Source organism: Stigmatopora argus, chromosome 12, assembly GCF_051989625.1.
Source record: "Stigmatopora argus isolate UIUO_Sarg chromosome 12, RoL_Sarg_1.0, whole genome shotgun sequence".
In the NCBI taxonomy this organism is placed as follows: domain Eukaryota; kingdom Metazoa; phylum Chordata; class Actinopteri; order Syngnathiformes; family Syngnathidae; genus Stigmatopora; species Stigmatopora argus.
In genome coordinates this window covers 13,366,711-13,383,562 of record NC_135398.1, presented here as the reverse complement: position 1 = coordinate 13,383,562, position 16,852 = coordinate 13,366,711, and the positions used below count along the sequence as shown (strand labels likewise).

Here is a 16,852-nt window from a genome sequence, read left to right as displayed (position 1 = left end):
GAACAACCATCATATAGTGATAAAAGCATTCAATTAAATGATTATGATCTGGATTTCCCTCACACATTTTATAAGGATTCACAGTGGGAGACCTGGGTTCAAATCCAGCTTGGTCCATCTGTGTGGAATTTGCATGTTCTCCCCGGGCCTGCGTGGGTTTTCTCTGGGTACTCCGGTTTCCTCCCACATTCCAAAGACATGCATGGTAGGATGATTGGACTATCTAAATTGCCCATATGTATGAGTGTGAGCGTGTTTGTCTCCTTGTGCCCTGCGATTGGCTGGCCAGCAATTCAGGGTGTCCCCCGCCTTTGGCCCAAAGTCAGCTGGGATAGGCTCCAGCACCCCACGCGAGCCTAGTGAGGATAAAGCAGTTCAGAGAATGAGATTCTATGCATGTTTGGTTGATTTAAGACTCTAAACCGTCAATAGTTTTTAGAGTATGGTTTCAATATGAAGTAGATCAAGACCTGAGGACTTTTGAAGTACAGAAAGTAGTTTAGCGCACCACACTGAACTGAGTAAGAAATTGAAAAAGATCAAGAGCGCCCCCCTGTGTGCACTTCTGTTGTACCACTCCATCTTCCTTTGGAGTTCAAATTATATTTTGGACACACTATTTGTGATGTATGGTTCCCCACCTCATATCAAGCCCATTTCAAAGTTGGACCACATCTAACCACTACTATGTACTTATTTATTATGTTGACTATTTATTTATTTATTACTTATATATTTATTGATTATTTATCTCTTCTTTTTTGTTTGTTGCAGTTATTTGTGCACTTCCCCACGTATTTATGGTGTACCTACTTAATATATTACTTCATTCATTTTCTGAACCGGTTTATCCTCACTAGGGTCGCGGGGGTGCTGGAGCCTATCCCAGCTGACTTCGGGCCGGGGGCAGGAGACAGACAACCATTCACTCTCACACTCATACCTAGGGGCAATTTAGAGTGTCCAATCAGCCTACCATGCATGTTTTTGGAATGTGGGAGGAAACCTGAGTACCAGGAGGAAACCCACGCAGGCATGGGAGAACATGCAAACTCCACACAGGTGGAACGACCTGGATTTGAACCCAGGACCCCAGAACTGTGAGGCCGACGCCCTAACCACTCATCTGCCGGGCCACGGGCTACTTATATTATATTAACTACTTATTTATTGTTTACTGATTTATTGATTATTTATCTATTAGTTATTGTTATTCTTTGATTATTTATTTGTCAATTTGTTGTTGCTATTTGTGCACTTCGTGGTGAAGCTTTAATTCTCATTATACTTGTATAATGAGAATAAAAGCATGTAATTCAATTCAATAAATATATTATAATAAGGGTTTTATATATTATAAAGAAAACAAACATGAAAAATGTACATATACACTAATCCAAGGGTGGCAAACTTAGACACATGAAACGAGGCAAAGAGCCATAGTGTGTACAAAATACAATAAGAAGAAAAGAGTCACATTCATATTGGCTGGGAGCCGCATGCGGCTCGAGAGCCACGTATTCGCCAACCCTGAACTAGACAATGACGCAACAAGAACTGAACAAACTGAGGGAAGTTGAATACACTGACTTAGGTTAACGAGACATAGAAAACAGGTGGGTGACATCTGACGTAGCAGAGAGGCTGAGACAACAGGTGAAAATAATGAACAATCAAAAGGACAAGGCAGACATTGACAAACAAACAGCTAAACAAGTTTTGACCACCCGGATCAAGTCTCAGCCGCTTTTCCCCATCTTTTTGTTCTTGTTGGTGAGGACAATAATTAAAACTACTTCTTTGTTATTTGTGGACGTATGATAATTAAATTCGGTAGTTCTATTCTGGGGGCGGACAGAAGATGAATGACAAAGCTGTATTCTGAAAATGTTTATACATTGATCCTCAGAGCCGTTTTTTAATTTATATTTTTGTCTCGGGGTTGATTGTTTAAATCAGTGATTCTCAACCAGCATGTAACCATCACATGTGGGAAATTACAACAAATCGTAAATTGTAATATTCAGAGAGAGAAATCTTAATATTACTAGATTAAAATTGAACTATTACAGCGTTAAAGTCAAAACGTGGCGAACATTAAATAATAGATTCAAATCGTAAAACAGTCATTTTGTTGCTTATTTTTTCTGTAACGTGAACCGGAAGTTGTTTGGCTTCACCGTGTGAGCACAACAGCTTTTCACGTGTAATATTATGAGATTTAAGTAATATTGGGAGGAAAAGTCATAAAGCTATGAGATTAAAATTAACTTTTTTTTATATCACTCGAACCGGAAGTTGTGCGGGGTCCGCAGACATTAACTTTTGGTGACATTGGGTCTCTGTGAAAAATTAGATTTTGGAATAAGTTTTATTTGATTCCTGTTGATAAAACTTTGATGAGAACGGCCTTATTGTTGAAATGGGCGACATAGTCTAAAATTTGAAGATTTTCAGATGCTGGTTTGCCTTGATATTTTTTTCAATGCAAAAAGAGTGCCACTGCTCGAATAAGGTTGGGAAATACTGATTTGGATTAATGAATTGAGGATTTACTGTTGCCTGTAGGTTCTGGACGATAATGTGAAATTCATTCATTTTCTGAACTGCTTTTCTTCACAAGGGTCCCAGGGGGTGCTGGAGCCTATCCCATCTTACTATGGGCAACCGGTGGGGAAAACAACCTGAATCGGCCAGCCAATCGCAGACAACCATTCAAGTTCACACTCATACCTAGGGGCAATTTAGAATGTCCAATCAGCCTACCATGCATGTTTTTGGAATGTGGGAGGCAACTGGAGTACCCGAAGGAAACCCACGCAAGCCTGGGGAGAATATGCAAACTCCAGAGTGTGGACCAACCTGGGATCGAACCTTTGACCCTAATATATATCTGTTAGGTTTATCCAATTGTAGGTTTATCCTTAGGTATTTCCAATTCAGCTTTCAATAAAAAAGGCATCTGTAGTCACATTACCATTTAATTCTTGCAAGAAGAGAATACATCCAGCCGCTCGTCCGGTCAAGATTATTCTAAAGAGCGGCATTATGTCCTGCCCATTTAAGGCTTCAAATCAAAACAATTACAAGGTTATCGATTCCAATTGCGTAAGCAAGAAACAAAACAATTCCATAATCAAGCAAACCTAGCGTCAACCTAGCGTCACAAATTAAAACTATATGCGAGTAATCGATCCAATTGCGTAAGCAAGAAACAAAACAATTCCATGTCAAGCGTCACAAAGGAAAAACAATATGCGAGTTGATTGATAGCCATCCGCTGAATCAACAACAATTTAAGCATCCTTCACAGATCTTCATTGCGAACTTGTATCTGGGGAAAGGGTTGAGGCGTATCTTCCAGTAATCAGTCCTCGGAGCAAGGACTCAGTGTATCAAGTCATTGCGAACTTGTATCTCTAGCTGTCTTGGAGAGTGACCTTGTAGTAAGCGTTTGTCTTCGTTGAAAGCACATATTAATTCTAACTCTAACATAAAAGCAATCAACACACACACACATATATATATATATATATATATATATATATATATATATATATATATATATATATATATATATATATATATATATATATATATATATATATATATATATATATATATATATATATATATATATATATATATATATATATATATATATATATATATATATATATATATATATATATATATATATATATATATATATATATATATATATATATATATATATATATATATATATATATATATATTGTTTAATATAGTTAAACATTTAGGATGAGCATTACTATTCCTAATAAGCAAATATATTGATTAATATAGTAAGCATGTATATTATAAGGCTTTATATTCATTGCAAACACATTTATAATAATGATTACTCCAACATTCCCCCCTATATTATAAATTTGCACATGATCCCCTTAATAAAACTTCCTTTCAGCTTTATTCCATTAATTCCAAATGAACATATAGTAACATCCCAGAATGAAACCCAACAATATCTATATCTATTTATATATATCTAGATATAGATATAGATATAGATATAGACATAGACATAGATATAGATATAGGCAGAACTCAACATATTTTATAACATAACAAAATGTACCAACAAATAATTTGTATTATAATATAACATCCAATGTACATCTTGATATTTTAATAGGTTAATAGCTCTTTTAAACTTGGTATTTATGGTTGATGAGTAATGAGCAATTTATTTAGGTACTTGACTGCTACCCTTTTTTCCCCCCAGTGGTCTGTTGTCAAAGAGTTGACTCTCCACATGACCACTTACATACCCCTCCAACAATGTCATGGGGAGTGAGAGTGGATGTAAAAAGGGGGCATGTATGCTGATGAGTGGTAGTTGGCAGGGTTGGCCAACACGTTTGAAATGAGGCAACTTAAACCATGTTTTGAGCAAAGTTTTCATAGTTTAGCCTTTTACCACAACCCTGGATTCATACAGTATGTATTAATGAAAGCTGCTACTTTGTCTTTGGTCAGAAAACACACGTGGGTTTAAATCATTGTTTATTCATTACTGTATTAAAATATATACAAATGAAAATTATGTACGCAGGTCTATTAAGAATCCTGTGTAGCGCTTTGGTCAAAGCAGCTGTCAGCACTTTAATCTTGACTAATCCTACGAAACCATTGACTGGCAACACAGGCAGCTGCCTGGTGAATCAAAATTGGCTCCGTCTTTTGGATATTGGCTCCGTCTGCTGAATATGTTCCATGATGTAGAGCCAAAAATAGGTCACAAAAATGACTAGCGGGAAAAAGTTACAAATGGCAATTGTAAAACAAACATCACTTTTGTTTCAAAATATATTAATTAAATATTCATGCATTCATTCATTTTCTGAACCGCTTTATCCTCACTGGGGTTGCGGGGCTGCTGGAGCCTATCCCAGCTGCGGAGACACCCTGAATCGGTGGCCACCAATCGCAGAGCACAAGCAGACAGACAACCATTCACGCTCACACTCAAACCTAAGGGCAATTTAGAGTGTCCAATCAGCCTACCATGCATGGTGCAGAAGCAACTCAAATCTGTTCATGTACATCTCAAGGTACTTAAAAAAATCACCAAAAAAACACAATATCCTTTAAATTTAAAGTATATTAGAAACTGGTTAGGTTGGCTCGGTGATAGAGTGGTTAGCACGTTGGCCTCACAGTACTGGGGTTAAGGGTTCGATTACAGGTGGGTTCTTACTGTGTGAAGTTTGCGTGTTCTCCCCACGATTGCGTGGGATTTCTCCGGGTACTCCTACATCCCAAAAGCATGGAGGGTATTCTGGTTGAACAGTCTAAATTGCTACTAAGTATGAGTGTTTGTGTGAATGGTTGTCTGTCTTCTTATGATTGGCTGGCCAGTTAGTTAGCTGGCATAGGCCCCAGCACCCCGTGACCCTAGTGAGGATAAGTGGTTTCGAAAAATTCATGAATGAATAGAGAGTGGTTGCTAAAATGAATATGGTTGATGTCATCCTATGAAGGATTGCCAACTTCAGATGGATGAGTCTGTCCGTGACGATATAAAAGAGAACATTTCCATTGTGGAGAGACGTAACAACCTCATTCAGGCTGAGCTGGAAGAACTGAGATCTGCTCTCGAACAAACGGAAATAATTCGCAAACATGCTGAACAAGAGTTGCTAGATGTTACCGAGAGGGTGCAGCTACTGCACTCACAGGTAAGAAAATATTAGTATTGCATGCTTAAAAGTTTATTTGCAGATGTATTACACTTGCCTACAATTACTCTATGCAGTATCCAAAGCTTCGAATAAATCCATACAATATATACTGATATAAAATGTCTTGTGCAATCTAGAACACTGCTCTGATAAACCAAAAGAAAAAACTAGATGCAGACACTTCCCAGCTCCAGACAGAAGTGGAAGATGCGGTCCAAGAATGTAGGAATGCTGAGGAGAAGGCCAAGAAGCCCATCACAGATGCTGCCATGATGGCAGGAGAGCTGAAAAAAAGAACAATACACCAGTGCTCACCTGGAACGCATGAAGAAGAACATGGAACAAACCATCAAAGACCTACAGCACCGCTTGGATGAAGCGGAACAAATTGCACTTAAAGGAGGTAAGAAGCAAATGCAGAAGCTTGAGACCAGGGTATGTTGGAGCATTCCGCATTTCATTTTAGCTCTTAGCATGTATTTTGGTTGGTGGCTAATTTTCCATGTTCCTTTTGCTGCTGATTGTAACTACTTAGAACAAAACAAAGTGGGGGTCCTGGGTTCAAATCCAGGTTGGTCCACCTGTGTGGAGTTTGCATGTTCTCCTGTGTGGGTTTTCTCCGGGTACTCCGGTTTCCTCCCACATTCCCAAAACTTGCATGGTAGGCTGATTGGACACTAATTTGTTCCTAGGTAAGAGTGTGAGCCTCAATGGTTGTTTGTCTCCTTTTGCCCTGCGATTGGCTGGCCACCAATTCCGGGTGTCCCCTGCCTCGTCAGCTGGGATAGGCTCCAGCAACTACCCCCCCCCCCCCCCCCCCCCGCGACCTTAGTGAAGATGAAGCCGTTCAGAAAATGAATGAATGAATATGAATGTCTGCGTTATTATTCTAATCAGTTACAAAAGCTGTTCAAAATATAGACATTGACTATCTTACTTTAGAGAACAATTTCTTTTTTTACTCACCTAAAATAGATATTCATCTGCATTTCATATATTTTTCACTGGAGTGCTTTTTCCTTCCTATTTTGGAGTTTCAGATGCGGGAATGTCGCAACTGTTTGTTAAAGCGATTGAATACATTTGTTCTAATTATAGTCTATATAAATAAATGTGACTTGCCTTACTGCTAGTATAAAAATAAACACCTGCAACTGGATTCTAAATACTTTTAAATCTGCTTTGAAATGTCGCCATTGCCACTAATAACAATCCGAGTTAAAGATATCGTGACAGATGTGAAAAATACTTAGCAAAAAAAAATATCAAAATGGTAAATTGTAATGTGGGTGTACTTTGATTGTGCTTTATTTACATTCGACAATGCCATACGATATGATAACCCTTTCAAAACCTCACGATCCCTCCATTTCAAAACATTTTTTTGAAACAGGAGTATATGGAGACTTTTTTTTTAATAAGGCAGCGTGAGATTGATTCCGACTTGGTGGTGGTGTGATTGTAAGTGGCAATGGTTGTCTGTCTGGGTATGCCCGATTTCTGACTGTAGACTAGTTTAGGGTTTAGTCTGACTTTAACCCAAAGTCAGCTGTATTGACTTCAGCACCCCACGACTCTGACAAGGACAAGCAGTTTTGAAATTGGATAGATGGAAAATGGTTCTTAATTTAACTAGGATCGTATGCTGAACATTGGCCAAAGGTAAACCCCAGTTAAGTTTAGTGAATTTTGAGCATGCAATTCTATTGTAACTGTAGTATCGAAATGTCATCCTGGAATGCTAATGCTAAAATAACCTAGCTGGGGAGAATAGTAGCATTAATAGTTGTCTGGGATACACTATTATGTAGCAAAATAATTTTTAAAAGTTGTTTTCATATTAGAGAAATTTTAAAAATGTTTTTTATTAGGTCAAAGAGCTGGAGAGTGAGGTGGAAATGCGACAGAAGAGAAGCTGTAAAGGGTGTCCAGAAATATGAACGTCGTATCAAGGAACTCACCTACCAGGTTTGATCCTAAATCTTTTCCACATGGATACCAAACTTTTTTTTAACTACCGTATTATTTGAGCATAAGGCGCAACATTTTTGTACCAAAAAACTGAAGCAGCGTTATACATGAATCCCGGCGAAACATTCGTTTCTGCCGGTGAAAAAGCCCCCTCTGCAGCTATTAGGTATAATGGGAGACGTAGAACATTTGTCTTTGTCCGCCAGATGTCGACATTTACCTTCTTTTACAAAAGCCAGCCCTCCAAATAGCCTTCGGCATGTTTATAGGGTAACAGTAGGTTTTTTTTTTTTTTTTTTTTTTTTTTTTAAGTTGCTCCAGGGAAACGAGTCTGCCCAGGAAGTGCTATCCTCGCTCAAGAAGAATGGAATCAATTATTTGCTGAATCTGATGTTGATGAATCAGACTTTGAATTTTTTTAAATCTTATGATGATGATGAATTAGACTTCAAGGGTTTAAAGTTGTACATTCCATTTGACAATTGTGTTCATATTGGTAGTATGTAGTTTATATTACAAGGTTTCCGTACCATATGTTGTGAATAAATGTTTTGTCATGGCGACATGTGTTCATCATTTGCCAGTTACCAGTTCCGGTGCAATCCTTGGTGTGAGCTGAGAAAAACTAAAAAAAAATGAAGACCAATTTTTAGTCACAAATTATGGGGGCACGTTATACACGAGTGCACTTTATACTCAAATAAATATGGTAGTAGTATGTAACTTTTGATTTTGACAGACTGAGGAAGACCGCAAAAACCTTTCTCGTCTCCAAGATTTGGTGGACAAGCTGCAACTTAAAGTTAAATCCTACTAGAGATCCGCACAGGAGGCTGTACGTTTGAATTATGAATTAATAAGAATATATTAAAAAAAATCCCCCCAAAAATCTTTCATTTTTTTTAAAACTCTAATTTTAAACAGGAGGAGCAGGCTAACGTTCATCTGGGAAAGTTCCGGAAGATACAGCATGAACTAGACGAGGCGGAAGAGGGTGCTAACATAGCTGTCTCAGGTCAACAAGCTGCGTGCCAAAAGCCGTGATGATGGCTGCAAGGTCAGAGCGTGGGGCACCTTTCAGTAGATACACACAAGCTCTCTTATTTGCACATGCTGTGCTCTCCTGACTGCATTTAATGTCTGAATCAATCCAACCCTCAAAAACGATTTTATGGCTATAAAACCTTTACTGCAGCTACAGCTGCGACACATATAAAAAGCATCAATAATAACCTCATACAATTTAAATATTATTTAGGAATATAGCCATATTTTACTCACCCAAAATCCTTTTTATCTGTACACAAAATCCATCCTCCTTTCTTTCCTCCTTTTTTTCTATCGCCATCGAGCCTGTCCGGTCGTATTTCTGGCATAATACATTTTTATTCGATTTAGGGGTGAAAATGTTCGTTCCTGGTTGTGATAGGCTTGCTTGCTTCGGAGTTGTCTGACCTTTCTTTATGATGTCCAGCTTTTCTTGAAAAGTCCATCTTGAAAATGGCTTTGAAAAATGGCTCCTCCTTCAGCCATTGCAGGTTGACAAAAGCGCTTTTATATCAATACAACAATATATTTGCTTGTGCAGCTCGCTCCAGATACAGTTTGGTAGCTCTGGCTAGTCCATTCTATCACTAGCCAATCATAGTTTGTGAAAGCGATGACGTATACCCACGCCTGCGAGAAGGCCTTGGTGTCGCCAACTCGAACTCTGATTGGTTAAAGCAACAGTTTTATCGACACTTGTTTTATGCAGCAGAGCCTGCAGAACAGAATGTGAAGGCCTCAAGGCAGATTTCTGACCCTGGCAACAAATAATGGCTGAAATCTGATTGGTTAGATGCTTAAATATGAAAATACACATCTGGAAGTAGCACAACCAGGTGAAAAGCAATGAAAGGAAGCTGACAGACCATTTGGAATTATTTAATAAGTATTCATGGGCAAAACATAATTAACATCAGTGTGTGATTCTGATATTTTTTTAGGCCAGCAGAGAAGGCCTTGCTGGCCCTGACGGTCCACCACTGTACAAACCTCATATTTTCATTGTATCATTTATGGCGAGTGGTACTACTGTTAGACGTAAAGTTTTAGCTCCTGACTCCAATTCCTAAATCTGTCTTATCCCGTCTAACAATTGTGCGTGTTCAGCATCGAAGGAAGAGACCAGGGTTTGCGAGTTACTCCACAGATGATTTAGTCTCAATAAATTGTTCCATACAGAGCTCCGGGTCTCCCTCCCAAGTAATAAGCCCGTTGAGTGTCTCTGGCCCCAGCGAAGGATGAGAGAGACAAATCTCTAAACCCGAGTTTGCCCAGTTATATTAAAACAAAAATGAATATTCATTCGCTGACACAACTGTCTTGAAGTGTGCCTCTTTTGGATTTTCAGCGGTGCATTGTTCCTTATCTCCCTCCGCTCCGCTTGGCTCGGCCTTGAGGCTCTTCTCCGCTCGCCTCCTTATCTCTGCTGGCTGTAATTCACTCACAAGGATTTTGGACAGAGAGCTTTTGTTTATTGTACAGCATTAACAGGGGAACCTTCCGTTTGCGTGGTAATCGAGTTAAAAATAATTGTTTAATCATACAATAATAATATATAAAGATGAAGTAGCTGTAATAAAATATATGAGTAAAATATGTCAGTCTTCATTAGATTATATGGTTAAAATATGTTATAGTCTTCACACGTCATCATTAGATTATATGGTTAAAATATGTTATAGTCTTCACTAATTAAAGCTCATCAAAAATTATACCACCCTTGTATTCTTGCTTTTTCTTGCCATATTTGCAGTTTATTAGATGATATCAGTCCCAGGCCGTGCATTTCACATTTAGATGTTCAGTAGTGCTACATCTGAATCAATCTCCCTCTCAATAACTATTTTATGGCTATAAAACAGCTGCAACACATTAAAAAAGAAAAGCATCAATGAGTGGTTAGCGCTTCGGCGTCACAGGGTAGGATGTGGGTTCAAATCCAGCTCGGTCCAAATGTGTAGAGTTTGCATATTCTCCCGAGGCCTGCGTGGGTTTTTTCCAGTTGCTTCGATTTCATCCCACATTCCAAAGACATGCATGGTAGGCTTATTGAATATTCTGGAATAAAGGTGAGTTGATGTAAAATTTTGGCAGGTTAATGTATTTGTTTATTGTAGAATATCCAAGTTTTCATCCAAATTTAAATAAAAGCTTAAAACATTACCTTATGTAACACTGATGTTAAATATGATCTATTTTATGAATTATATTGCTATGGTGAGATTTCACTGAACTTAAGTTGCTACTCTTCCTCTTATATAGGTGAAGTCCACAGGTCTCTGGCTTGTGCTGGCAAATTGAGAGGTCAGACACCTAAGGTAAGAAGGATTTTATTTTTAAGATTGGAAAATTTATTTAATGTTGTCTTAAAACTAGATTTTGGAGCAGTACTTTATTTTTTGTAGAATTCTAATTGTAGTAAGTTTTTTTTTTAATTCGGCAATTATAAGGGTGTAAAAATGTGTTAGTAAATTTAATTTATCATTGTTGTAATATTTTATGTCTGCAGGTGGAGAAGAGACTGGTCACACCAATCAACACTTCAATGTGATGGCAACTCCTAAGTGTGCAAGAGTTAAAATGTTTTCCTGTTAATGAATATTTTTAACTTGACATGTTACTTGCATTTTTTGTTAGGTAAATGTGAAGAATAACACATGCTTACAATTCAAGAACATTTATTTTTCCAAAAAATAAGTGGGTATCGAGATTGGTTTGGGTAGGTCATCCAGCATTTTAAAATGGAGCAGTGCGATCATGTGACATATTAGTGTATATCGATATTCGATTATTGATGCCTTGATGCGCATACCACTAGTTTTGACTGGATGTATATCGGTATTCGATTATTGATGCCTTGATGCAGCATACCTTGAAACACAGGGAGATATAATCACAATAGTGATTCGTTGTTGCTTCCTCAATCCAGCTTTACTGATATGAAGAAAATCTCCCGTGTTGGTCAAGCTATGTGCATCAAGGCATCAATAATCGAATACCGATATACATCCAGTCAAAACTAGTGGTATGCGCATCAAGGCATCAATAATCGAATACGGATATACATCCAGTCAAAACTAGTGGTATGCGCATCAAGGCATCAATAATCGAATACCGATATACATCCACTCAAAACTAGTGGTATGCGCATCAAGGCATCTATAATCGAATACCGATATACATCCAGTCAAAACTAGTGGTATGCGCAACAAGGCATCAATAATCGAATATTGATATACACTTTAACATGTCACACTTTCCCCCACAAAACAAATGACGTCTCGACATCAGCACACCAAGTATCTCTCCACTTGTTGGTTGTTATTCTGAACAGTCTTGTGAACTTGTCACTTCACATCCTTTTCTGTGAGTTGATACTCATGAAAACTCCAGACGGCAAGGGCCACAGTTCAAATACAATCAACAACTCATACGGTACACGTTTACTGGTTGGAAACTGTAATCACTGTCCGTAACAGTCCATGCCAGCATAAGACATGTCACCCTTGTAGGCTCAAGTCTGTTGGAGTCCATACATAAAGGGTGGTTGAATATGATATGGCTGCAGGTGAACTACACAAGGGACCACTTCTGGTGCAGGGTAAGCAGGTAGCAGCTGGTGTGTTGGCTGGATGCTGTAACAGGAGGGGACACCAAGCTAATCGTAGGTCGTGCATCGTGGTGGATGTCTCTCCCTTCTTGGCCGTTCGTAAGTCAACACCTCAGGTTCAGTCACACCGGTTGGCAGAGAGGTCTCTGATAAATGATCATCACGAGGATCTTTAACAGCCAGGTTTGTTCTCTCACCGGGCAGGTCCTCGACAGATGGGCCAGGCTCCTCCAGCTGATTGTCATCTTCTGCTTGTACTGGTCCGGAAGCAGGGCCCTTCACTTCAAGTCTCTGATCAGCTGGCAGTGGCCTGTGCTCTGACTCCATCCCTTGGGCATCTCTCTCATTTAGCACCTCACGTACAGTCTATCCACTGCACAACTAAATGCAACCACTTCCAGGTGGGTTGCAGAATTGGCTGATTTCCACTTTACAATAAAATATAGGCCCGGGAGGGAAAAAAATGACACCGATGTTTTGTCAAGAATGCCGCTGGATGTTGAGTCGTTGATGAAAGAATGTTCTGAGGAAATACCACCCGATGCCATCGTTGCCACGATCCAAGCAGTCAAGGTACAGGAAATGTCCCCTTTGATTCTGTCTTCATTACAGATGTGTTGTTCAGTGTCAGATGTAGCTGCTGCGTCAATCAACCCCATACCAAAAGAAGAAGTAAGGAAAGCACAACAACCAGACCTGTTCATTCGTCCTGTGTTGAACTATAAACTGTCAGGTTGTAAGCCATCAGTTGAGGAGTTGAAGTCGCTCAGCCCAAAGACAAAATGTTTGCTCAGGCAGTGGGACAAACTGATAACAGACAGTGACGGGATTCTGTACAGAACCACCACAACCCGTAAACAGTTAGTCTTACCAGAACAATATCGAGGAACAGTAATGAAAGAGTTACATAATAACATGGGGCACCAGGGTGTCGACCACACAGTATCCCTTGTGCATGATCGTTTCTTCTGGCCGTATATGCAGTCTGATATTGAACATTATGTGACCCAAACTGCCCTTATCTAAAACAAAAAAAACATGCCATGAACAGATAGTGCCATTGACAAATATTGTGACAACACAGCCCTTTGAGCTGGTCTGTATTGACTTTCTTCATCTTGATCGATGCAAAGGCGGATTTGAATATATCCTCGTCATTGTCGATCACTTTACACGTTTTGTCCATATGCCACCACCTCCAAGTCAGGAAAGGCTGCTGCAATCCTTATCTTCAATGACTTTGCCTTGAAATGTGGGTTCCCCTTACATACCCACCATGATCAGGGAAGAGAATTTGAAAATCAGTTGTTCGCTCAGTTGAAGAGACTCAGTGGCATGGCTGGATCCAGGACAACACCTTATCACCCGATGGGTAATGGTCAGTTGGTACGAATGAACAGGACATTACTACAGATGCTCAGAACACTGACGGAGACACAGAAATCGAATTGGAAGGAGTCTTTGAACAAGCTTGTGCATGCATACAACTGTACCTGTTGTGATGTGACAGGTTATTCACCATTTTACCTACTGTTCGGAGATTGCCGAGGCTTCCAGTGTACATGCTCTTTGGACTGTGCAACAAGTCCGATACAAATGGTCAGCAGGACTGTGGAGAAATGGAGACGGGGGATGGAGGTGTACACCATTGCAACTGAGAGTGCACAGAAAGCTGCAGAACGAGGTAAAAAGCACTGACACCAAAGTGAGGAGCTCCGTGCTACAACCAGGAGAGCGCATCCTGATAAAAAACCTGACACCAAGAGGAGGACCTGGAAAACTCCGTGACTTCTGGGAAGATACAGTTTACACAGTGGTGAGGCAGATGGGATCTGATCCACTAATTTATGAAGTCAGGCCATACCCCTTGTACATACACTCCCCACCCCACCCCATCCAAACCGCCTTTACTGCAGTCTCAACAAATGCCGACCGTCATCCAAAGAGACAAGGCCGAAGAGCTCATCAGAAGCGTGGGGTCCCTTGTTTAGTACACCTGCAGCCATATTACATTCAACCACCCTTTATGTATGGACTCCAACAGACTTGAGCCTACAAGGGTGACATGTCTTATGCTGGCATGGACTGTCATTGTCGATCACTTTACACGTTTTGTCCAAGCATATGCCACCACCTCCAAGTCAGGAAAGGCTGCTGCAAACCTAATCTTCAATGACTTTGCCTTGAAATGTGGGTTCCCCTTACATACCCACCATGATGAGGGAAGAGAATTTGAAAATCAGTTGTTCGAACTGTTGAAGAGACTCAGTGGCATGGCTGGATCCAGGACAACACCTTATCACCCGATCGGTAATGGTCAGGTGGAACGAATGAACAGGACATTACTACAGATGCTCAGAACACTGACTGAGACACAGAAATCGAATTGGAAGGAGTCTTTGAACAAGCTTGTGCATGCATACAACTGTACCTGTTGTGATGTGACGGGTTATTCACCATTTTACCTACTGTTCGGAGACTGCCGAGGCTTCCAGTATACATGCTCTTTGGGCTGTGCAACAAGTCCGATACAAATGGTCAGCAGGACTATGTGGAGAAATGGAGACGGGGGATGGAGGAGGCGATCGCCATTGCAACCGAGAGTGCACAGAAAGCTGCAGAACGAGGTAAAAAGCATTATGACACCAAAGTGAGGAGCTCCGTGCTACAACCAGGAGAGCGCATCCTGATAAAAAACCTGACACCAAGAGGAGGACCTGGAAAACTCAGTGACTTCTGGGAAGATACAGTTTACACAGTGGTGAGGCAGATGGGATCTGATCTACTAATTTATGAAGTCAGGCCAGAAAAAGGTAAAGGGCGTTCCAGAGTTCTGCACAGAAATCTACTGATGTCATGTGACCATTTACCCATTGAGGCAACACCAAAAGAGGGCTTGCTCTATAAGAACAAGGAGTACGTGAGTGACAGAGCCAAGGCAACAGCATTTATCAGGGAGTATGCCTCGGTCAGCGGATGCAAGCGTGACAAGCAGAGCAGACGAGCAGTGCATTCTCTACGTACAGTTACCCGCAGACTACTTGGCTCACCGTGACAAGTCCTCGAGCTCCCGTTCACCGATACTGAACTGCAGACAGCGCTGTCCCAATTTAAAGCGGGTAAGGCAGCTGGACCCAACGACATAGCCCCGGACCTTCTAAAAAATCTCCCAGCAAACATCCTCCCTGAACTACTCCATATCGTCAACACCTGCTGGCTAGAGGGCTGGTGTCCACAAGCTTGGCGAGTGGCCACCATCATCCCTTTCCTCAAAAAAGGGAAGTCACCAAAGGACGTAGGGAACTACAGACCCTTCGCCCTCACCTCTACGTTTAGCAAAACGATGGAAAGGCTCATCGTGAACCGTCTCGCCTGGTGGTTGGAAGATAAACAGCCCTCAGCCATTGGCAAGCCGGTTTTCGAAAGGGAAGAAGTACGACGGACCAGGCCCTGCGACTGTCGCAGTTTATCTGTGACGGCTTCCAGTCGACTCAACGACAACGCACGCTTGCAACTTTCTTCGGCTTCAGCAAAGCATTCGACCAGGTATGGAGAACAGGTCACTTACAAAAAATGGCAGACCTGGGGGTCCCCTATCGCCCCTCCTATTCATCATCTATGTCAATGACCTCCTCGACAAGTTCAACGATTCCACCCTGGTCAGCGCCTATGCAGACGATCTGGCTCTTGCTTGTCGGGGTAGGAACAAAGAGGAGGTGGAAAGCAGACTTCAAACGGAGGTTGAAAAAGTCTGGAAGTGGAGTCCCGAGGCACACCTAAATCTTAACACCACAAAGTGTGAGGCGTCATTTTTCAGCCTGGACTCAGCTGAGGCCAAATGGCAACCAAAGATCTCAATAAATGGCGCCGCTCTCAAGCATAACCCCACCCCCACTTTCCTTAGCGTAACCTACGACCAACAACTCACGTTTGCGGAGCAGGCGAAAAAAGTCCTCCAAACCATGTCCAAAAGAACAAATCTCCGTAAACTCAGTGGCACATCTTGGGGTTGGCAACCAAACGACCTTAGAACGGTGTATATTGTCACCCAAAGAAGTCTCGCAGAGTACGCAGCGCCGGCATGGGCCCCCTGGCTGGCCCAAACTCACCTCAAATCCCTCAAAACTGCCCAACTGGAAGCAGCCCGCGCCATAACCCACCACCTCAGGTCTACCCCCACCGAAGCAGTCCTACATGAGGCGCATCTTACACCCCTCTCATCCCACCTCAATCTACAAGCACTTCTTAAAGCTGATGCCTGCCATGGGGTCCCTTGTTTAGTACACCGGCAGCCATATTACATTCAACCACCCTTTATGTATGGACTCCAACAGACTTGACCCTACAAGGGTGACATGTCTTATGCTGGCATGGACGGTTACGGACGGTGATTACAGTTTCCATCCAGTAAACGTGTACCGTATGAGTTGCTGATTGTATTTGAAGTTTGAGTCTTCATGAGTATCAGCTCACAGTTTTGTGGGGGAGAGAGTGACAT

The 16,852-nt window shown here is 41.0% G+C and overlaps 1 pseudogene across 1 annotated transcript; it reads left to right on the top strand.

Annotated features, from left to right (window-relative positions):
• The first annotated feature begins 1,614 nt into the window (after positions 1 to 1,614).
• Positions 1,615 to 11,602, top strand: LOC144086120 (myosin-7-like; annotated as a pseudogene). The gene is made up of 8 exons (XR_013304356.1): positions 1,615 to 1,773; positions 5,526 to 5,723; positions 5,864 to 6,129; positions 7,598 to 7,694; positions 8,437 to 8,532; positions 8,622 to 8,754; positions 11,007 to 11,062; positions 11,254 to 11,602. The product of XR_013304356.1 is annotated as a myosin-7-like (transcript).
• The last annotated feature ends 5,250 nt before the right edge of the window (positions 11,603 to 16,852 follow it).